The 23,706-nt window shown below is 45.0% G+C and overlaps 1 protein-coding gene and 1 long non-coding RNA gene across 3 annotated transcripts in view; one reads left to right on the plus strand and one right to left on the minus strand.

Moving 5' to 3' along the window:
* Positions 1-4,595: 4,595 nt before the first annotated feature.
* Positions 4,596-6,905, minus strand: LOC121062052. Its single transcript, XR_005815387.1, has 3 exons — positions 6,752-6,905; positions 5,080-5,276; positions 4,596-4,861 (listed from the first exon to the last, which is right to left on the minus strand). It is a non-coding gene; the product is annotated as an uncharacterized LOC121062052 (long non-coding RNA).
* Positions 6,906-15,614: 8,709 nt separating this feature from the next.
* The window catches only part of LPAR1 (lysophosphatidic acid receptor 1), a 71,902-nt gene continuing 63,810 nt past the window's right edge, over positions 15,615-23,706 (plus strand). The window contains exon 1 of one of the 2 annotated variants that reach the window (XM_040541107.1): positions 15,615-15,704. The gene's annotated coding sequence lies outside the window, so the exon portion shown is untranslated. The remainder of the gene's footprint in view (positions 15,705-23,706) is intronic. The other variant, XM_040541108.1, reaches the window with a different exon arrangement.

Raw genomic sequence — 23,706 nt, forward strand, 5'->3', positions numbered from 1 at the left:
AAAATATAGGGTATATTTTACTGTATGAACAAGGTGCGGTGTAGGACATAGCTGAATCTCACCAGAAGAACCTTGGTCGAGTGCTTTCCACTGCTGTGCTCTGTGGAGAAGTTTCTGTAGGTCGATTTCAGACAGACCTGGGCAGGTGCAATCCTCTCGCTGTCACAACTGGCTGGTGTGTTACCCCTAATCCCTTCCAGCTGTATTTTCAAAGACCAAAGAGGGCAGAAGGATCTGACCCTGGATTTTTTTTTTCTGCTTTTTATCTTTGCAGAAGGCTAGCTGCAGTGTTAGTTAAGCTCTCTTCTGTGCAAAACTGCATAAAATAAAATCACAGATTTCTGAGAACTGACTGTTCCTCTTATTGTGACTGTAGGAACAACACTGCAACATGATCTCCTTTGTCACAGAAATTATAATGCCTTCTGGCCAAAAGACAGGAGTTCTGTTTCTGCTTAATGGCTCTTTCTGCCAACTCTGTTTGTGCTGAGTAGCGTCTTGCTCGGCAGATTCTGCTCTTGAAGCCAAAAGAGGAACCTCAGAATGAGGAAGGGCAGAAGGATTAGCCCCACTATTACATATTTATTCCTAAAATTTTTACTCAAAGTGCTGGACAATGTTTGCAAACCTTAAAAGAAAAAAAAAAAAAAAAAAGGAGAGAGAAAAAAAATGAAAGAAAAAAAAAAAAGAAACCAGAAACCAGAGCATTAGGAATCTGTTCCATTAGGAACTCAGCAGGAAGGTGAAAAGTTTAAACAACTGAAAAACAGAGTAATAGACAACAGTTGGAGATTGTGGTGCAGATGCATATGTACAAAAATACTAATGGAGTATGTTGTCAAAGATGCAATACCTCTAGTTCAGCCCTATGTAAACAGGCACAGCTCCAGGGGAATAAACCAAGCTTCACCCACTTAAACTCTGAATACATCTCCGTGTGTGTCTGTACACGCATATGGAATCTGGGCTTGAGAAAGAAGGGATTTTACTTGCGCATGTTTTGATTTATGTCAAGCATATAAAACCTTCAGGTTTATTTTTTAAGGTGTATTTTTATTTCCTTTAATCAGAGCTGAGCAAATTTTGCAGAAGTCTAGTTTCTTAGTTCTGGCACTTAGGGAGCTCCAGAGTCCTGTTTTCAATTCTTAGCTCTGATAAATTACATGAGCAACTTGAGCAAATCACTAAATCCTTCATTTCTTAATGGGAAATAAAATTCTTCCTTCCCTCCTGCTTTCTGCATATCTTGCTTATTTAAATTGTAAGCTATAGAGACTATAAAATACTGTTCCAGCATATGCATATCTGGCACACTACAGTCCTAATCCCTATGGGTAGAAGCTGGGAGGCAGTAGAGAGAATAGGTGCTACTGCAGTACAAATAATTTCCAGATTCACCAGTAAAGGACTAGGATTCCGTGAAGGGTAAGAAGGCAACTGGGCAGAGGTTGCCTTTTGATAGATAAAAGTGTATGAGTAGCCATGAGCCACTGGAGCTTTCATCCAACCTACTGCTCACCTTCAGCAAAAGGTGAATACTACACGGTTCAAGATTAAACAAAAGAGCAGAGATGTATAATTACTTCCTGTTAGGTTGGGTGTTTTTGTTTGTTTCTTTCCTTCTTTCCTTCTTTCTATTATTTTCTAACCAAAATTTTCTAACCAAAAGCAGCCTTTACCACTGCTATGGTTTTTATGCATTTATTTGTTGTAAAGGAGTAATGGATTTTTTCATCTGTGCTGCTGATGCTGCCTTCTGGCATCCTCGGTACTGGTTGCTTTTATCCTGTGCTCACCTCTCAAAGCCACAAGAAGGTGGTCGTGCATGGAAACCACCCCAAAAAAACTTACTGCAGGCAATACTCAGAATGACAGAGATGTTTAGCTTACATGTTCTTTTCCAGAGTCTCTGTTTCTGTATGCCTAAATTGGCTGGCATTTTTAAGTATATACTTGGATGAGGAGACAGAGGAGGTCAAGATATACATACTTGGAAAGGAAGACACCCGAATAAGGAGGAGGAATGTGTGTCCTTGGGTATATACATTTCTGCTTCAAGCAGTTACCTCAGCCTTGGACTGCCAGGCTGCCCTCATTCACTGAGCTGCTCAGATGCATTAGTCATGTGTTGGTCAACTCTTAACGTGATATCTAAAATCAGTCATGACTATGGGACAAAACATGTCTTTTCCTGCTGGCAGGAGAGAAGGAGGGAAGGGGGGGGATTTACTTTCCAAGCAGATGACGGCACTGATGACTCTTTAGTCTTTACAAAAATGAAAGAGAAATATGCTGTCTTCTGAGACTTTCATCTTAGGGGAGGTTTTCAGGTATGGGGAAAAAAATCCATTAAAAAGACAAGTCATCTGTGCTGTCCCCTTATTCCTGTAGTGTAGAGATGATTGAAAGGAGGAGATAGCCACAGTCCTTGGACCAAATGGAATTTTTGCCTGTTTTCCAGATAACATTGTTTGCAAGAGGAAACAATGAAACCCACACAGACAAAAAGGTCTTTTTTGTTTTTATTTTATTATGCTAGATAATCACTTAGGCAAAATTCAGTTTTCTTCCTGTCTTTCCATAAATTGCTACTTTATAATCTCAGAGCAGCAGCATAGAGCTTTCCCAGATTCCCATTGCCAGCCCAGTGCTTCCCATAATCCCATCAAATCCAACTCCTCAGCACAGGTCTCCCAAAATTAAAGGGGGTTCAATCACTGGGCTTGTATCTTCGGCACCCCCAGCCCCCAAAGGAGCGATCTGCAGCGCACTGGCTGCGTGGAGCAGCAGTGGGGGGACGTTCAAAGCCAGCCTGCTCGCAGACTTGCCGCGGGCTCGGAGGGGGACTTGATGGTTTCCAGCTGTGCTTATTTGACGGTTTCCTAGCTTTCCGCAGCCATCACGTCTGCCATCGCATGGCAGAGGCTAGAGAGGCTGCAAGGAGGCTCCTGGCTGCTGTGGGGCCACTCTGACAGCACAGCACAGGCACCATTGGAGGGAGGTAGGCCTCCGTGTACCACCGAGGCCTGCACTTCATCCCCTCACCTTCTGCATGGCTGGAGGTGGGACATCGTGACATACCCGTTGCCAGTGAGGAAAGAGGCAAGCCTGGTGGCTGTGATGCCATCGTGGAACACTAATTTGTGTCTGTAGCATTATGGCAGGGACCTCAGAGTTGTTTCAGAAAGTCAGTGAAATCAGGAGAATGTCTGCAGCAAGGCATGCGACCAGCAGCAAAGATACTCTCAATGCTAATAGACTTCTTGTGTCATTTGAAGCTCAAACCCAGGATTCACTTACTCCCAAGACAAAATGTGTGGGGTGGCAGTGTTTCAACAGCATTGCTATTTTTTTATGGAACCCATGAGTTCCACTAAAAACTGATGCTGCTCTTTGTGTCAACACACAGTCTCTGCACCAAGCAGTTTACAATCCCTGCTGTTGCTGTTGCTAAGTTTTGTGCTGCTTTTAAATGGAGCATTTGAAAGGAGATGTCCTCCTCCTCCACTTTTCCTCCCCTACCTTTTCTCCACCACTCCTAACTGACAGGAGTTTCTGAGGATGATGAACTTTTAAAAGATATACTCTTTAAATGAAGATCTTTAAAAGATATATCACAAAATCCGTGCATGGGAAGAAGAGGAGCAAATTTATTGTTCTTGGTGGTCCCTGGGAGGCAGAGTGGAAACCAACAAACTAGAATGGGAAGGGAGAAGGGGAGAAATATTCTTGTCTTGCCAAGGATATTGAAACGAGCTCTTCCTGCTCTGTACAGGGAATCCCCTTACTCTGAAAGAAAACCTGCTCTTTCTTGTACCCAGAATCTCCTGCAATTCCAGTAATGTAAGGCCAATAAATCTTTCGTGTAACAAAGCCAATTCTCCTGACTCACTAGGAAGCAGAACAGGGAAGTTCTGCTGCCTCTTATTCTGAAATTTCTTCCAGGGGAGCACGGGTATTTGTTCTGCAGAATGAGCAGTGTAAGGAGCACTGCAATTCGAGGAGCAGCGCTGCTCTCAGCCCCTGCTCGACTGACTGACCAAAAGAGCATCTGGAAGCCACCCGCCCTGAGCCACAATGAGTGCATTGCTCCAGCCTTCCTGGGAATGTGCTGAAATAGGGGGGTATGTTGCTAGTTTGAAGATGAGGGATTTTGCTGTATCGCACTCCTTTCAAGTGCTAATGGGAGTCACATGCTGAACTACCTCAGCATGCAGACAGTGGTGTAGACTGCTTCATGTAAAGCCGCTTAACTCACGTTAGCCCTCCCCTGACACTGAGAACTTGATTTTGACCTCAATCATTAACTCATCATTGCCTACAAGACTTGTGTATTTTGAGGCAGTAACTGATTTCTGGAGTTCACAGAAGATAGGCATGTTACTGTGTGAATGACTTTACAGAGGTTTTCTTGTTAGGCATTAGGTCTCCACAAAACATAATCCTTCACTTATTGCAGTAAATAAAAGTTTGGATGAATCACGCTGAGGATGAGAACAGGTCACAGTTCAAAAGGCAAGAAAGAACAATAGGGTCCAAAAGTGTTTGGCTGAGAATATCTCCTTTAATGAAACAAATTCAAAAAATATCCTAGCGATGTTCATGAAGATGCTGTAAATCATGGTATTCAAAAAGCTTCCTTAGCAAGTTTTACAGATTGTTATTAAAAATGTAAAGGCTATACATGATACCAGTCTTTTTATAAAGAGAATTTTTAAGCATTTTGCCTCAGGATTTTTTCACCCCCAGCTGCTTAGTGCTCCGGGTAGATTGTCAGCATCCCCATTCACCTCCTGGGGAACATGCACAATGGACCTTTTGGAAGCTGGCATCATCTACGCTTGCAACCAGTTTCTTCTACCTGAAGGAGAAATAGTCACCCCTCCTTTACCTTGCCCTAAACTCTGAAATCAGGAGGTCATGGGGTCTCAAACATGCAAGTTCTGGGAGCAGACACTCATTCTACCCACCAAATGGGGAAGCACTGTTGGTATGGTTAAAACAAACAAACAAACTAACTAACTAACTAACTAACTAACTAACTTCACCTATTCACTGCTTATGGGACCAGGTACTCACCTGGTCAGGGTTGTGAGAAGAATTGTCATTATTGCCTGTATTCACCCTCAGCTGGGAAGGACACAGGGTGAAGGGTGCATTTCACTTGGGTCATCCAGCTGTCCTGAAACCTTAAGAGTGCCTTGAGGAAGAAAATTGGCTTCTGGCACACACATAGAGGAAGTCCTTCTTTCTTGTCCTTGCAATCTGCTATTTTCCTAAAGATTTCAAACACAGATTTTTGCTGTGTATCAGAAAGTAAGACACATTGCTAGGACAATAAATCTGTGACCACAAAGCTGAAATAGTACACAGAAGATATTGCCTGAAGAGGAGGTGGATTTCTGATCTTTTTGAGGGTATGAATCTTGCCCTGTAGATGCCAGCTGAATGGAAAGAGGCACTGTGACACGTCTGTTTCCAGTGATTCAAGCATTACACCACCTGAGTCAGGATTCCTTTTTATTACCAAGAGATTGTGTTAAACCCCTACCTTCAGATGTTCTTCCTGACTAGCAAGAACTTGGTGGCCTTCAGCAGAAAGCAGTCAGAATGGGACATATTTTTAAAGATTCTTCTTAAAGCAGCTCAAGACTGGGGCGCAGCACGTGCCATCCAGAGGTAAGGCTCTCAGTATATAACGTTGAGCAGCCTAGCACCTCGATCTACTTCATCCTACTCAACCTTAACAATTCAAAACTTTGATGAGAATTTTTGCTTAGAAGAGAAAAAAAAATAAAAGTTTCGATGTATCTGTGTAGGCTGAGGTGCTAAAGACCAAACTTCAGGTCAAGCATTTTAATAATCTTTTATTTATAATTCCACTTTTCCATGGGGTAAGTTCTCATTAACCTTCAGAGGGCTTATGGAGATACCCTCAATGAAAAGAAAATATCTTAGTTTTTAGCTTTCATGCACAGATGGTAAGATGGAGACTAATTTTTGCCTCAGGGTCTTCTATGAACAGGTTTCCAGGACAGTTTGAATAGATCAGTCTCAGGCAGTAGGTTTACATTTTTGCTGTTGCCTCTTATTGTGGCATCCATTTAATGACGTATTTGAGCAGTGTATATTCTTCTTCATTACCCTATACCATCAAACAATCCAAAATTTCACATTTCTAAAATTACCATTATTCAACTGATTTAAGGCCAAACACACAACTGCAGATCAGTTTCCTAATTCCCACTGGGGGAAAAAATAATAATAAAGTGCCTATTTTTATCACTCATTGTTGAATTTCCAGTTGTTAATTTGGTCCCCAAACTAGTGGGTGCCTTTCTCTATTCTGCTCTGTTGAACAGTAGGAGTAGGCAAAACCATAAAGCACAGCCTGTTTCTAATTACACTCTCATATTTCCTCTTAATGAACAGAAAATCTCCATTCTGTGCATTGCCTCTTAACCCCTGAAAGGTCAATGCCTTGCTCCTGTAATGCAGCACACGTTTTCCCCTTCCATTTAACACAGTTATTGCTTTCTGGAAGTGAGGATGTTTCTTGCCCAGGCTGGTGCAGAATTAGGCTGTCCCTTTTCATTCAATGTATATATCTGAAAACTCACTTAGTCTGCCCTCAGTACAATACCCGTCACAGACTTTCCCTTGCCTACTCATCCTTTGTGTACAAAATTGGTGACTGATAAAGCATGTTTGTCAAAAAAATAATAAAAATAAAAAAAAAAAATCTACATACCCTTGGCTTTAAGATCTTACGCTATGGTACAGCAAGGCCTTGGATTCAGGTATTTCTGGTCCTGTACAACCTGACATCCATTACTTCCATCAGCAAAACTGTAGGAACCTTCAACCACTGTTCTTCTGCCTTACCAGGCAGCAAAGGTGGGCTTTTTTTGCTCCTTTCTGTCATGGAGGGAAAAATATATATATTATGTCAGGAAATTATTTCCAATTAACAAGCTTCTAATTACTTATTCCAGTATTGAGAAATAAAATTAAACAAACTCTTAGAGAGACATTTCAGTTTTGCTCCTGACACTTCTCCTCCCTTGGTGCAGCACGCGGTTGCACAGGGGCTGGGGCAGGTGTGTTGGGATTCCTTGGCTTTGGTCTTCTCGTTCCTTACTCCACAGCTCCAGCATGGGCTCCTCTCCAGTCCCCCTCAGAGCTCTGTGTCGTCCTGTGTCTCCTCCCTGCCTTTGCTGGGGCAACCCTCCACTCTGCTTTGCCTGGGAACTGAAAACCTGCCTGCTCCTGAAACCAAACCTAAAAATCAAAAAGTGATGTGGCCTCACGTCTGTTTCATGGCACAACTCAAAAGCCCAAACTGGAGCTATTTCTGGTTTCTCTCAGTGCTGAGGAGGTCACAGTCAGGCTGACAATGTCTCCAATGAGTTACCATAGAAATTACCAAAACTTCCTCTGTGCTTTGGACACCCTCTTCGTACTAACATAAATGAGAACTGGACATCCAGATGTCTTCTAAAACCACAGTCTGAGCCAGCAAACTTCTGGCAGCTGCTCAGTAAAGCAAAAGTGGCATCAGGGAAGGTGGGCTCATCTCTTAAAAATATAGGGCTAGACTTTTATCAGGCTCAAAATGTCTTTAGTTGATGAAGTCAAGGGGTCTGTTCCCCTAACCTACTGGCATTAAACAAATACTTGTTTTTCATCATTGCCCTTACTCTGCCTGCCCTACAAAGGCGACACAAAGGAATGACAGGAACATTTGCAAACAAACACTGCAGATATTATGTGTGGGTTTGTAAACACAAGCAGTGATTCAGCCCTAAGTGACAACAGATTGCAGCAGGCACTCAGGCCTTCAATTATTAACTAAAGAGGCTGGGCTGGCCCAAAGTCTTCCCTCTGCGATGGGTGAGGCAAAGAGGGGGCATTTCACCGAGTGTGCAGGGTCGGGCTGATGGGAAGGCAGAGTGGTGGCCCTCATCTCCCACCATCAGCAGGCAGAGCAGATGTAAGGGTGCAGTGTGGGTTTCTGGGTTATGTGGGCTTTGCTGCCAGGGTGGTGGGAAGAGACTTGAGATGTCCCCACCATGATGGTTCTCCTCACTCTCCCTTAGGAGGAAGCTGGATCCAAACCCACATGTCTTTTCCACCTGAGACGCCCCAGACTGTCCTACCCTGCTGTTCCAGAAAGACCTCCAGAAAGCTGTGTGCACCCTCTGCTTCTGTGCCACATCTCAGATACCCCATAGTATCCAGGTAGAATGAGATGGTGGGGTGAATCCCATTTTACAGCCTGGTTTTGAGGCTGGAGGTCAGCGGCATTACAGCCCCTGCCTTCAGCACACCTGAGAAGCAAAACTGAAGTGTAGGAGAAGCAAACCACATGGAGGGCTGCTGGCTCTGCTGCCTGGTGTCACTGCCTCTCCCATCCTGGCTCGCCTTTGTGCTCCTGTGTTCGTGCACCAAAGGGGGAGCTGAGGAGAGCAGACACCAAAATATCCCTCAGCCACCTTCGTTCTCAGTGTGATACTGCCACCAAAAAGCTGCATCAGAACTAGTCCCTGAAAGCCTCCGTGGGAACTAGGTAAAAAGGGGGGGTACAGGGGGCTCTTGGGAACAGAAAAAAAGCAGAGACGGGGTCTTGTGAGCTGTCTGCATCCACACTGCTCTACACAGAAAGACATCTTTCCCTCTTTCTTCCCATGTGTTGTTGTTGTTGTTTTTATTTTATTTTTTTCATTTCATTTTACTATATTTTTAGCTTGTACAACCTTCAAAGTGCTGACATGGGAGTGAAAAAAAAAAAGAAATGAGAGAGCTGGCTTTACTGGTGGCAGTAGGAATTGCAGCCCCTCCAGCATCCCAAAGGCTCCTGTCCATAAGGTCTGTTCAGACATTGGGCTCACATGTGAGCAGCAGAGGACAGAGACATGCTTCAGACCTAACTACAGGAGGCCTGTCTGTGAGAGCAGGTGGCCTCAGAGCCGTGATGGAGCTGCATCTAGTGTAGAGTTGAGTGTTGGAGCTGCGGGTGAGTTTACAGTGTTACAATGGAGGTTTAAGCCAGAAAAAAAGGAAAGTGCCTGTGGTAACACACCCAAGTAGTGAGCTCCTAGACTGGTCATTAATTAAAACCTGGAGACTGGGTAAATTACTGTAATAGGAATGTTATTTAATGAAGGGGGTGTGTGCTCTAGAGGAAGAGTGAGTCTCCCAGAACCTGACATCATTCCTGCATTTTCATATATCTGGAAGGAATTTCTCCCTATACACACACCCATGATTTTTTTTTTTGTCCGCGATATTCATCACCAGGTAATCCTGTTGACTGTAACAGAGAGTCACCTGGAATGAATTTGCCCGTGCCTTGGAAGAATATATTGTGCGTGGGTCCTGCATACATTATTTAAATGGCAGTACTAAGAAAACAGAATGAAATGTATTCATCAGCCTGACTGCCAGAGGTGTTGCACACCTGCAGGTCCCATTTAAGCCCAGTGGAAAGTGGAGGCTGAGGCATCTCCTCTTTTGCGTTCTGAGGACTGAATAATTTATCGGGAGGTTATTGAAGGTTTTTAATGGTGCAGTCAAGTCATTATAAGCAAAAAGCTACAAAATCAAATTCAGAACAATGAAAGCATCAGTTCATTAATGGAACAGTTCCAGCCATCTGGCATTCATATGTTCTGTGCTGGGGCTGCTCTTGTGCAGACGTAAATGACACAATCTTACCTTCAAGCAAGAGCTTTCATTAACTGAATATATCCAAATTCTTTACAGTTCAGCTAATATTACAGGTTCTGTCCTGTGGTCCTGTATTTTTTGTTTGTTTGTTTGTTTTGTTTTGTTTTGCGGGGGAAGTGAACTTATTTATTCATTCATTTATTTTGTTCAGCTACTGCTTCAATCCTAAGCCACATCTCCTTTGGGGATGTGTGTTCCCAATCTCCCTGTCGGCAAAGCATCTTTTGGAAAACTTTTAGTGGTTCTTGGTGCCAAAGCTCTGGAAGAAAGAGCAGAGGAAAACTGTATTTCAAGTGAAAATAATAACACTGATTATAAATACTGTTGCTCCAAATGAGAGCGATTCTAATGTAGGACTGATTTTCTCATTTGTCATTATTTAACTTTTTCAAATGAAACCTTCAGCAGCTCTTCAGGGATCTGACATTTAAGCAGACCAAGCCGATGCACAAGGGTATATACAGTACACAGACATCCACCAGACTATTCCAAGTGTTTATTTATTAACCCACCATTTTATTAGGAGTATAGTGTTCAGCTTACTAGCAGCAAAATATCATTCAGTTCCTGGTGAAAGGTCACAGAGGAATGAATCATGCATTCTGGATGCTGCCTGTGTTAGCTAAGGATGTCCATGGGGAAGGACTCTACATCAGCTGCATCTCACACCTGCAGCCAAAGGAGTGGCTGTATTAGGGGTGTCGAAGCAGTGCAACCCTCCAGATCCTGCTGTACTTGCTGAGGCTAAAGCTCTTGGTTGTCTCCTTGCATCCTCACAAAAAAGGTGATTTCAGTCCTTCCGTGGCAGACCTGGGCCCTGTGCTTGACAAATGAGAGCAACAGTCACCCTCCAGTTTTCCCCAACTGCCCCAAAACCCAACATTCCTAGTAAAGTTAACAAAATGCTAATAGGGTTTCAGTGTCCTGGCAGCTACGTGGGCTATTCAGCATCTTGTATAAATGCACATCCTCCCCAAAACAGGGGCAGTGACAACAGGCTGGTTACACCTGCAACCAAGAAGGGCAGATGCCACATTGGGCTCTTCAGCAATGGCAGACACCTTGGCCCCAACAAAGCCAGCATCCCACACTCCACACAGCCACTGGATCTTGCGCACTCCAGTACTTGATGCTATGTGGCTCAAACAATTATTAACTGCAATGCTGAGGATTATGGTCCTATGTAAGTTACCATCGGATTATCCAGTAACATGTCGAGCTTCTTTGCATATCTGACAATAACTTTCTCAAAGCGTTTTACAAACCCCATTGCAATCATCTGTATTGGGTTTACGTGGGAAGGTTTTGGTAACAGGAGGGGCTGCAGGGCTGGCCTCTGTGAGCAGAGCCCAGCAGCTGCCCCATGTCAGTGCAGAGCCAGCTCCAGCTGCTCCAAAAGGGACCCGCTGCTGGCCAGAGCCGAGCCACGAGCCATGAGCCACGCTGGGTGGGCCTCTGAGGGAGCAGAGTTAAGGAAGGGAAAGAAGTGCTGGGCAACAGCAGCTGGGAGAGAGGGGTGAGAGCCAGCCCTGCAGCCCCCAAGGGCAGTGCAGCAGGAGGGCAGGAGGTGCTCCAGGCAGGCAGCAGCAGTTCCCCTGCGGCCTGTGCAGCGAGAGGCCCCTGGTGGAGCAGGCTGTCCCCCTGCAGCCCATGGGTCCCGCATGGAGCAGATCTCCACACTGCAGCCCGTGGAGGAGCCCCCGCTGGAGCAGGTGGATGTGGCCTGGAGGAGGCTGCGGCCCATGGAGAGGAGCCCACGCAGCAGCAGGGAGTCTGGGGGGAGCTGCCGCCCGTGGGGGACCCGTGCTGGAGCAGTTTGCTCCTGGGGGATGGATGGACCCCGTGGTACGGAGCCGTGTGGGAGCAGTTCCTGAAGAGCTGCTGCCTGTGGGCAGCCCCCGCAGGCTCAGTTCGGGAAGGACGGCATCCCGTGGGAGGGACCCCACGTGGAGCAGGGGCAGGGAGTGACCGAGAAGGAGTGGTGGAGATGAAGAATCCCCCATTACCTGTTCCCCTGCACAATTTGGAGATGAAGTAGAAGAGGGTGGATGTGGGGGAAGGTGTTCGTATTTTGCTTTTAGTTTATCACTGTTCCAGCTAGTTAGTAATAGGTAATTAATTACATTAATCTCCCTATCCTGAGTCTGTTTTGCCCATCATGATTACTGTTGAGTGATCTCCCTGTCCTTATCTCAACTCATGAGCCTTTTTTTTTTTTTTTCTTTCCAGCATAATTTTTTCTCCCCCTGTTCTTTTAAGGAGGGGGAGTGAGAGAGCGGTTGTGGTGCAGTGCAGCTGCCCAGCAAGGTAAAACCACCACATCATCTCAGTGCAACGTGGATGGTGCAAGAGCCAGGGCAAACAGAGTCAACACACTGGTCACCCGGACAGATGCTGCTTTCCTGTCCGGCACAAGGCTGCTCCAAACATCCTGACGTGGCCCAGATCTTGTCACAGAGATGGTAGGGCACAACCATCCAGGATGGGCATGGGCAGAAAGTCTTTTCCCAAAGGCAAGGCCTGGCTTCCAGGCATGGTCGAGTCATGTTAGCATTCCAGCAACCAGCTACGGTGCAGGAGAACCAGGATGAGCTCTAGGCTGAGGAGCATGAGCCAGGGAGAGAGAGAATTTGCATGGAAAAAGCAGCTCTTTGACTTGAGAGCTCTCCAGGTTTCAGAGTCTATGGCTCATAGGATGCTGCACACAGCATCTCTAAGTACATAGCAGGAGGCTGGATGAGATTGAACCTGGGCAGAAGAACTACAATGACACAAAGATGATGTGGCTTTGGGGATAGTGTTATTTTCTGCATGACTTTTGATCCATCTGAAGGTGCTCAGGCAAGCAGTATACTTTCCAGCCATGGGATAATGTTGTTATTTGCTCAAACTTCTCTGCACCCGGCTCCAAACAGATACCTCCAATGTGAGCACTGGGGTTCTGGTATTACAGATATAACAAATAAGTAAAATTTCAAACTCTAGAGAGTACTTTCTTCTGCCTGCATTGCTGTTGCTGCTCTTCATAACATAACACGTGCTTCAGCAATGTACTATGGACCGCAGTATTTTAGGAAACTGGAACATTTTTAAAAGCTGCTTGCTTATAAGGCCATTTCATCTGATCAATAGAAAGTGTATGTTGAAAATATTTTTCAAGTTCTCCAGTCATTCCTATCTCAGAGACAGTGATGTTCACATTTTTTTATTCGCTAAGATACTAATAATTGCCTTCTCATCTAATGCTTCCTTCAAAACACCCACTGCACTAAAAGATGTAGATGAAGTGCAACACACTCCCAATCTGAAATGAAATATCCATCATTAAAAGAACTCCACAGTACGCTGCACATAGAAGTGCCAGAGTGAAGAGACATCTTAACTGTAAATTCCCTGAATTTTTATTTTTTAATTAAAAACACCAGAGGTACTTTCCAGGCCCAGACTAAAGAGGAATGAGATGTCTAACTTTTCTGGAACTGCATGAGTAATCTTGCAGACACTCAGCTCAAACTGTATGAACACTGAGAATTAAATGTAAATATATCAATATGTGTACATGCTAAGCATATTTATGATTTGAATCGATTCACAAAACCAAGCACATGGAACTTATGTGGTTTGTTCTGGAAACAGACACTTTTTCCAGACTGAAGGATGTGAAAACTACTTCCCTATCTAATGTGATTCAGTACATCTGTATGTGATTACAGAAACACGTTACAGACTGCAGAGCAGCATAGCCAAGTCTCATAGAAGTTACATTCATTAAACTCTGCTGGACCATGTGATCTTCCCCGGACCTTCAATATTTGCCTGTTTCTAAGCTTACTGAAGTTCCCCTGTATTTTCTAGTCAGAGAAAGAATGGAGAACTGAGATTTAATTAATCATGTTAGCCCTTAAAAAATAACAAGTCACTGTTTCAGGGATGTCTGAAGCTACTAACAGAAATCAAAGGAACTTGCGAGCTATTGTAGCTTAAAGTATATCATTTCACCACTTCTATGGACTAAGAAATGCTTTTTTTTTTTTTTTTTAAGTGTATGTCATCATTTTGCCATCACATAATTCCATCTCATGCATAGAGCAGTATTTTCCTACAAACACAGCTAAGACTGCTATTTTCCTTCAGGCGTCAGTAACTCGAGTCACTGCCGAGAAGGTCTTGACTATCAAAGCCATACTGTAACCATCCTAGGTGAGACACTGTTTTTATGGAGTTAAGTGCTGGTAACTCCCGATTCACAGATGCTGTAGCTCTTCCCACAAAATGCCTTCCTACCTGCACCATCCCAGTGAAACATGCTCCTGCATGCTCAGGGTGGTTGGTCTCACCACCGACATGTGAGCCCTGTCAGGTCATTCCTCGCTTGAAGCTTTGATAATTCGTGTTAATTTTGGTTGTTGTAGGGGCATCTGGGCAACTGAATGAGCATGGGACAGGAACTGTGGACATGTGCAGGCAGTTCCTGGTCCACAAAGCCAAGGAAAATCCTTTTTCCAATGAAGCTACGTATGGAAAGCATATTGCTACAGAACTGGAGGAATCACTTTTATTCTCTGAAGACCTGCTTTTCAAACAGTAGGTCATGCAGACGACTCCAATTCTGCCCTAAGGGCAGGACACCTGTCTAATTTAACCATACTGTTTTAAGTATTCAGTTGTCCAGACTGGATGCAGCCTGTGCATAGATGGGAAGCTATCAAGAACTGTCCTGGTCCTTAGTGTATGGATGCTAAACCACGTATTACAGCTTGTGACAGAACATCCATCTTGGCCTCATCTGCAAACACTTGATAGCTTGCTTTGAGCACAGAAGAAACCAAACCTTTTGCCAAGTTAATGGCTTGCTGAATACTTTACAAGTCCTTTGAGCATGCTGAATACCAATCTCTGTGCTAAAGCACAGTGCTGAGAACAGAATTAAGTCTGGGATTGTGTGGGGCGTAAACATGTCTTTTTGAAATATACACACATGCCCGTTGTCGATACACAGACATGCATTCAACTCTTTCCTGAAGGGAAAGAGCTCCCAGCCAGCCATGACAGCAAGAGATCTGGTCATGCTGACACCCAAGACCCATCAGAAAGTGTTGAGGACAGCGTCAGCGCTGTGTTGATGGTGCACAAGCAAAGATCTGCCTTCAGGATAGCTACCTCTGCTGTTTTCTGGTTCCTTGAGAAACACAAGAAAGAGTGCTTTAAATGGGCTTGGTCTTTCATTATAGGCTTTTGTACTGCTGGAGGCACTGCCGCCGTGTTTAGCTGTAAGTAATCTCTCTAGAAATCTCTCAACAGCATGTAGAAACACCTAGCCATGTCAGCCACTAAGCACTGAAACTTTGCACCAGATGCGTGCACATGCAGAAGCGGCCTCTAGATGCTACTGCAATCCAACTAAATCGGAGGTTACCGGACAACAAAAACTCGCGGTGACAAAAAAAAAAAAAAAAAAAAAAAAAAAAAAAGTAAAAAGAAGTCATCTGAACCTGTTTTTGCATAATGAAATGACTCCTCTAAGCCTGGATAAAGCACCCGCTGTGCAATCCTGCCCCTTCCCAGCTGCTGGCGTTTGGTGAACCTACGGACCGATCCCTGCAAACTCCTGCCGCCGACATCTCCCGGAGGTCCGGGCGCTTTCGCAGAGGCAGCAACTCTGTCGCTCCAGCTGCGTACCGCTTCAAAGCTGCTTTTTCCCCGAAAAACTCCTGCAGTAGGTCCTCTCCTCCCCCGGCACCGTGCGTGGACCGGCGGGGGGCTTCGGGGGCGCACCTGGCCCCCGCCCGGCGAGGCGGGCGGAGCGGGGGAGGAGGGAGCCCGTCCCGTCCCTCCCACTCCCTCCTCCTCCTCCTCCTCCTCCTCCTCTCCTCCTCCTCCTCCTCCTCCTCCTCCTCCCTCCCTGCGCGCCGGCGGCGGCGGCGGAGCCGCGCTCCCTCCATCCGCGCCCGCGGAGCCCCGCGCAGCCCCCGCAGGTAAGCGCACCCCGGACCCTGGAAGGGTGCCCGGCTCGCCTCTCCCCGGGGTCTCCGAGCCCACTGCTACCCCCTTTCCCTGCCGGGTTCTCAGTTTCTGAGAGTGGTTTTGAAGTCCCGTGGGTGTGCGGTGATGCCCGGCGCGGTGCGAGGAGGAGGAGGAGGAGGAGGAGGAGGAAGAGGAGGAGGTGCGCCGGTTGGGTGTGGGCTTCAAGGGCTGTCCATACTGGGTCGGACCGCTGCTTCTGCCGGGCTAACGCCTGCGAGGTTGGCCTGGAATAAGGAATGGACACTTGTTTGATTAAGGGTCACTAACAGTGCTGCCATTGTTCGATGACTTAGGGCCTGTCCTGATTTTCTTTTTTCTTTTTTTTTTTTTTTTCCGTGAAGCCTCTTTGGGTTTAGTTATACCAAGCTGAGGCGGTGGAAAGAGTCCCGGTGTAAAAAAAAAAAATGGTTGCCACCTTTCTCTCCTGACTTCTTCACTTCGGACGATGAGCCCGCTAAAGTCGCGCGGAAGCTGCACTGCTGTGTCCGTGGTGCTGGCAAAGGTGCGGGACGGGGAGAGAATGAATGACAAGCACAAGGGTAGGGAGTACAGGGGAAAGACTGGGAGAGTGGAGAGCAGGAGGGAAGCTTTAGGACAAAAGCCGTTAGCAAACTAAAGTGAGAAGAGGGAGGTGGAACCAGAGGGACCAGCTTTGTTCCTCTCGCTCTTTTCTGCATGCTCTTTTCAGATAGCTCCGCAGTGGGAAAACCTGAAAAACCTTCTTCCTGTGAAAGCGTATGAAAAATCTTCTGTACAGCTCTTTAGCAGAAAAATGTTGGAATATCTAAACATTTTTTGTCTCGTGGAGCTCTCGTTGAAACAAGCTCACACCTCTCTGATTTCTCTTGCAGCTGAGTTGTCCATGAATAAATTAGAAGCTGCTCTAATCCCCACTTTTTTTTTCTTTTTTTTTTTTTTTTAAGATCCGAGGCAAACTAGCTTGCAAGAGCCTCTGCAGGCATCCTGTGTTCCCAAAGAGTAGGGGAAGTGGGGTGGCTGCAGCCGCTGGCTCTAACAAAGTGTTGCTCCTGTATCTTTTCAAAGAAAGGCTCTTGCATGCTAGGTCCGGTTTGGTGCGCCGTACCATTTGGTCTGAAATGAGTCACTCTCAGGTCTGAGACTCATGTTTCAATTTGGCAGCCAGGACTGCGTGCCATGCAGCCTCGTTACTCCTGTGTTAGGATGGGTATAGTGTAGTATTAAAACAATATGTTCTGGCAATTCCAGCCACGGGCTGAAGCAGCACTCTGTCTGCATAAGCGTAACTGAACTTCTCTCCTGCAGCTTGCCAATACTGGCTGTAGGCATGTTGTGCATTTCTCCTTAAATGATACACGCTCAGACTTTGAAAGAAATTTTTGATACATCTCTCTTTTATTGTTGCTTTTATTAACTACTCAAAATCAGATGTTGTTCTTCTCCAGAAAAGATTGACACTGTCCCATCCTATGCAATTGTACATATGCTGTGTTTTTTCTGGCTGCAAATTTGTTTCAGCTACAAATAACTGAGGAAATGTTATTTAGGAATACTGGGAAACTTTTGTGCTCAGCATGGTGCTGCTCTTATCACTCCCTATTGCAGGTTGCAATGGTTAGACCCTTGGCTGCTGCAGTAAACCTTGTTCTGGGAAGTTATCTGTAATTGTGCTGGATGGAGTGGGAAAAATACTGACTGGTGTCTGCTTTCTTTCCCTCTCTTCAAAACAAATATTGAGAATGGAATGATTAAACAGCTTTTGAGACAAAACACGTGTGCAGTGCGAAACTAGACTGTGTACCCAGCTTTAATATGTGAACCTAATGTGTGAGTAACAGGCAATCCTGTCGCTGTGAGCAAAGGCACTTATGGCCACATGGCTTTCAACAATAGCTCTGGAAGAATGTGTTGTTAACTAAAATACAATTCCTTAACTACAAAGAAATGGGATGAAATAAAAAACAGTCTTTAAGTTGGTCCCCTGGTAAGTGTCACACTGATACTATGTGGGGAGCCCAGGGGTGCTGAGGGAAGCATTTTGCCCTGTAGCTGAAACTTAGGTAGCAGTTACGTAGGGTCAGCTTTTACATCTCTGTGATGAACCATTGATAACACTTTAATGAATGCTTAATTGCTTCTCTGTAGCACCTCCGTACTGAGCTTGTTTTGTCCAGCATTCAAGGGTTTAAACTGAAAGGAGAGAATTTCTCCCAAGTATCTTTTGTCACTGGGGGACCACCATCATCCTACCTTTGGGTACACAGCAGCTTTGATTGTTGTCTCCCAGAGGTAAGTGGCCTTCATCGGGTATCTGAAGAGCTGGCTTTGAGCACCTCTAGGTGGTGACCTGCCAGCACTCACTGAACACTAGTACGGTGTCATTGCTGTGCGGTTGGCTGCCTTATTGTATGGCCACAGGTGAAACCAGTCACTGCCAAAATCCTGAGGTAGTTCTGTTGCTGGATGAGGAACTTTTTGTAACTGCTTTTCACAGTATTTGTGATGGTCCAAGGACACGCAGAATTAGGGAGTGGGAACAGACTGTACTGTCAGGCTGTTGTCCTTATCATTTCCAAAAACATTTTGGAATTTGATATGTTCATGGGAATTCTCCCTCTTCCCCCCCCCCCCCCCCCTCCAAAAAAAAAAAAAAAGAAAGATGTGTGCAAAAGATGTGTGCAATTTAAGGAACACTTACAGTCAGTTTATATTCATCTAGATGAATGACTTCAACTGCAACTACAAACAGTGCTAGCAAAAAAGAAGCTGTTTTACTGAAAGGAGGATAGAACAAACAATATTTGATCCCTGCAGCATCTTTAGTTATTTGTGATTTAGTTATTTGTATGTAGTCTGCTATTTCACTGAGTCTTCCTTCACAGTAGGTTATATTCATTATTTTTTTTTTTGGCATTTTAGTAGTAGGAAAAGAAAAGGAAATGAACAGACTGACTTCAAAAAGTAAACAGTGTGGTTGAAAAAGACAAAACAAACAAAAACGCAGGAGTTATCAAAAGGCAGCTGTAACAGATGGAAAAAAAAATCTGCACTCTCCTTTTTTTTTAATCTCATTTCCTTTAAGTTTGCTTCCCCTTCAGGTGAGGTACCCATTTGAGTTCTTACAGTTTAATGATAATTTGAGGAGAGAGCTCTGCCCAGTGCTCTCCAGAAAGACCTAATCACGAGTGACTCATGGTGGTGATGGCTTGAAATGGTAGTGATTACGTGTTTGTAATTTTGCTTCTCCGTGCATCACAAGGTAGTACTGCAGAAAGGTGACATGTCTCAGTGGTGCCCCTTTTAGGCTGAACTTAAACATTTCTCATTTTGTCTGCTTTCTAATAGTTAACTTCATCAATGGCCTATTGATGTCAATGATGAATCTGTGTCGAGATCAAACAGCTTTGGATCTGACCCAAGGCTGATGTGTCGCTCTGACAGAACTTTGAAATTATTTCCAGGGCAGGGGAAAGCTCTGTCCAGGGAAGAAGAGATGCTCTTCTGTTTACATTTCAGGAGACTTGAATTTTGGTTTTCTTCATTTGTCTTTCAACCTCAATTGCTCTAAAACAAGTAGTAGCTTCTCCCATACATTCCCCTCTTTTCGCTGCTGTTCTGAAGGAAATTGAACATCTGAAGCAAGTCTGGTGCCTTATTTTGATTTTCAATAAGCCAGAGGAGAATTCTGAGAATGGTCTGTCAATGTATATCAAGAACTTATTGCTCTCACCCAATGCTGTTTTTTGACGTCCCGTCACTCTTCCCAAGCAGATGAGCAGCATACCTGGTTTGCAAACCCTCAGTCATTGCTTGGCTGAAAGGTTGCACTCTACGATTAATATATTTCTTTATCTTCAATGTTTGGTGCCTCTTACTCTTCAGAATGTATTTTCTGTTTGTTCAACGTTTAGCACTGGTAAGGAAAAGAGCCCATTTAGTGCCAGTTTAGGTAGCAAACACATGAGCCTATCCCACGTGTCCCCACTCCATGATCATTGCGTTTCTCCAGCAAGCTCTTGAAAGAGATGTTTTGAGGTGGTTCAGGCACTGTATTTCTGTATGGGGGAACAATAGCCATGCTCGGAGCAGTGCAAAGTCTTCAGCATTTCCTGACAGGCACAGCCTGGAGTGGTTTGTTAAACACATTTTTCTGAGTCCTGCCTTCACGTCCGACTGGATCCAGCTCCTTTTTGACCCAGATAACGTCGGCAATTACGTGAGCTCACATAAACGGGAGAGTGCCGGAGCCTTTACCCCGGGGTAAAGAAGAATTTCTTCATAAAATGAACATTGTTCATCACATCATATATGTGGTGTTTTCGCCACAGGTGCCGCTTGTGAGAACTGCGCCGCATTTTTGTGCCGACTGGATTATTTTTGTTTAAAGTTACTTTAACTCGAGAGGCGTTGGAACTGCTTATTTTCTTTGGCTTCCACGTGGCATACCCCAGATAACATTTGGAGGTGCTTTCACCTTCTATTTAGAAATACAAAGGTGCCAAGTATGCGAGTCTAATATTGTCTTTCTGCTTTTGCTTCTGTGAATAACAGGCAAACCTCTCCAGAAGTCATTTTTCTAAACTGCTGGAAAAAGTGCTGATGAGTTTGGTGTCTGCATATGATGAAGTTCACCTCTGTGCAACACACCAGTGTGAGGCCTGCACAACATTTCGCCTTTTCCTTAGGAATTTACATGCTGCAGTGACCCTCCGAGCAGGGTGAATTTCACAGGCACTCTCTAGACAGTACGCTGTTTCTTTGCCAGTTAGAAAATGTATTGCATACTGTACTGCTTGCAGGAGCAAGCAAAAAAGCATTGGATTGGTATCAAAGGCAAAATCTTTTTGTACAAAATGCTGGAGATTTTTAGAGTGGTAAAAGTCTGGCAAAGGAAATGCATACTGTTTTTCATTGTAAGCCCCTCTCCCTCCTCCTCCCCCTCTTTTTAGGGAGTGTGTGTCAAATACAAAATGGTGCCAGCACAATATTTATGGGAGCAGTTTGCAGAAACTTTTTGTAGAAGTTATTTGGCCATTTGGGGATGATTGTTTTCAGCCTGGATGGAAAAATGTATGTATAACTAGGGCAGTATCCTCTTTTTTTCCTCCTTTTTTGTCATGAAGAAGCTATCTGCAGCTTTGTTTAAAAAATAAATAAATAAATAAAAAATAGTGAAACTCATGCATTCCTTTGAAGGTGAGTGATTATTTAGGGCTTCAGAGCTTAGCATGAACTCCGGCAAAAACTTACAGATACCTGAGAAGTGAAGGAAGTGCTGTACAGGTCACATCCATTTTTTACGTGGTTGATTATGCTTTGGACAGGCATTTGCAGGAAAGGAGAAGGACCGCTGACCTCTCAGGAGTAACACCTACGTACCTTACAATTGTGGTCAGTGTCATTTGTCTGCTGTGATGGGATATTGGTAAAGGGTCCACAGCCAATGGATTTCACTGGATGTTTAGCTGTGGGTAATGCAATCTGTTTTCAGCCTGGACATTGGACCTACAGGATGGTGTCCTGAAGCCTCTGGGCTGCTGCTGGTGGTCGCAGGAGAGAGACAGTGCAGCTGTAGTGAGTGCTTCCATCAACTGTACAGCTAGTAGAAGTAAGTTGTGTGCACTAGATGCCTGTTTGTGTAGCTGCTGTTCCCATGCATCCTGTGACAGGTATGTTTCTAGCAATTCCCTGGAGAGATTGGGTCTGTAGGTTTACAAGGTATGTACAGTTGTGAGGTGAGCTGCAGTGGAAAGGTATTGCTTTGATGTGGTAATGAAACTGTAATGTAGGATGTAGAGGGACAATCTGACTACATTGCCTCAGGTTATGCTTTAGGATTAAACATTTTAGTACATATCTGTAGTTGCCTCGTAGCTTTAAACATATAACACTAATTATTGAAGCACAAAGGCACTTGGGAAACTGGTAGCGGAGTGTACAACAAACCAGAAGAGGTTCAGACTGAAGACAATAAGCCTGTAAGTCCCAGAGAAAGGCGTTGCACAGTAAATTCCATACTAATACCACATTGCAAGTGAATATTGCACTTGGAAGAAGACATCTTTGCAAATGTGTACACAGCTCTGCTGACAAGTCAGATTGACGGGTTTCTGGCAAATTACTGGTACAAGACAATATCTTGAAGTTTTCTGGGTCCACATCAAGAATGCCCCAGGGCATTCCTATCTTGTCAGGAGGTACCAGACCAAGGTACAGAAGCACGTTGTACTCTGTGCCACAGTAACACCTGGGACCTACTGGGAGTCACATTTAAATGTGTGTGTACCATAACATCATTCAGATTCCGTCAAGGAGGGAAGCTTTGGCTTTCAGTGAGGGATTCTTGGGACAGTCATCTGTTTCTGTCCATGCGTCAAGTTCAGGATGATGCTAAAACATGGTTTGAAAAATTCCCCCACTTACTGCTACACTCTCACAGACACAAGGCCAGTACTCCAACACAGTCTGTGCTCCTTGTGCCTTGTCAAGGAAGCTGGATTTGCTTACCATTTTGCTCAGATGTTGCAGCAGGGTAACTAAATGATAGTCGATGTTTGGATAGGTATACAGCATTCAAGGAATACCGTTGTAAATGTGATGTGTTGTACTTTAAAGATACCTCTGTAATTGTCTGTGGAGCTCAGTGGTCTCTGCTTGTGCTTGCAGTTCCTCCCAAAATGCTGCAGCCAGGCTGCCCTGGGCCTACACTGAGCACAGTCTGGGCTTTGAGAGCTGCGCCTATGTGGCTGGCTACAGGTCAAGTTCATTTTGCTCCTCTTTGGATGGAACTCATAAAAACTGCACCTGAGAACAGAGCATATCCCCTTACAGAAAATATGCAAACTGGAAATGACTTTTCCAAGTCAATCTGTTTGCTGCCATCAAGTTCCTTATTTACAGCCGTTGTAGCATCCGATTTCACATGTCCCATGCGACTGAGACTGCAAGGTGACTGAAACTGCAGGATATTGCTGTGATCAAAGCAATTCAGGTAATTAGTGAATAGGCTCAAAACAGGTCTGTAGAAACTTTGCATTTTTGCAAAGAGCTGATAGGACTAGCACAGCTCGTTGCCTGGTTCTCCAAGAAGGACAGTGTGTTTCTGTTCCTTGCTTAAGTTTCATAAGTAAAAGCATCCTAAGAGGCTCAGCCTAGAGAAAAACATGTGGGGAGAGCCGTGCGAGCTGATGACAACCTGATGACAGGAGGGAGCCATGTGATTGTTGAACACACAGAAATGCCTTAAAACTGAGATGCCTCGACAAACATTTCTGCTGCGGCCCTGCGTGTTTGCATCCTCAGTGTCTCCTCCATGTAGTTTCTTGTGAACAGAAACCAAGTTGCCCAGATTTTTGTGACAAATTTCTGATCAAGAGACTTGGTTAAGTCATATCTATTTTCTTCTGAGTGCTCCACAAGGACTGCAGAAAGGGGCTCTAAGCGTGATCATTTTGGGAAAGCAATTGCTTTTTGGCACCACAGCATCTGTGCTTCAGCATCGGCAGGCATGTGGGAAGGGAGGGAGAGAAAATACCATCCTTCTCGGGGCTGCCAAGGCAGGCGGCGCGTCTCAGTCAGCAGCGGGCCCCGGCGTGATGCTGCCATGCCTCCGGCTCCCACAGCTCTGCCAGAAGCCATCCCTGCCCCATATCCTCCTCCGTCACTTCTGCTTGAGGTTTGATCTGAATTCGCCCTCCGTAACTGTGCAGAAGGGACTCTTCACTGGTGTGAGCTGCGTCTCCACTAGAGGGTGGTGCCAGTATAGCTATACCAGGAAACTTTGAGGATTTGCTGAGTTACACTGCTGAAAGCTTCCCGGCAGGCGTGGTTGGTTGTCTGCTGGGGTCAGTAGAGCATCCTTGGAGGCAGAGCTACTGCGGGACCCAGCAGAGGCCATCCTCAGGGGCTGGCCGAGCAACAAGCACTGGATTTCTCCAAAACAGTGTTGATTCAGCCAGTGCACTGTCATGCACG

The sequence above is a fragment of the Cygnus olor genome, chromosome Z (assembly GCF_009769625.2).
Source record: "Cygnus olor isolate bCygOlo1 chromosome Z, bCygOlo1.pri.v2, whole genome shotgun sequence".
Lineage (NCBI taxonomy): Eukaryota > Metazoa > Chordata > Aves > Anseriformes > Anatidae > Cygnus > Cygnus olor.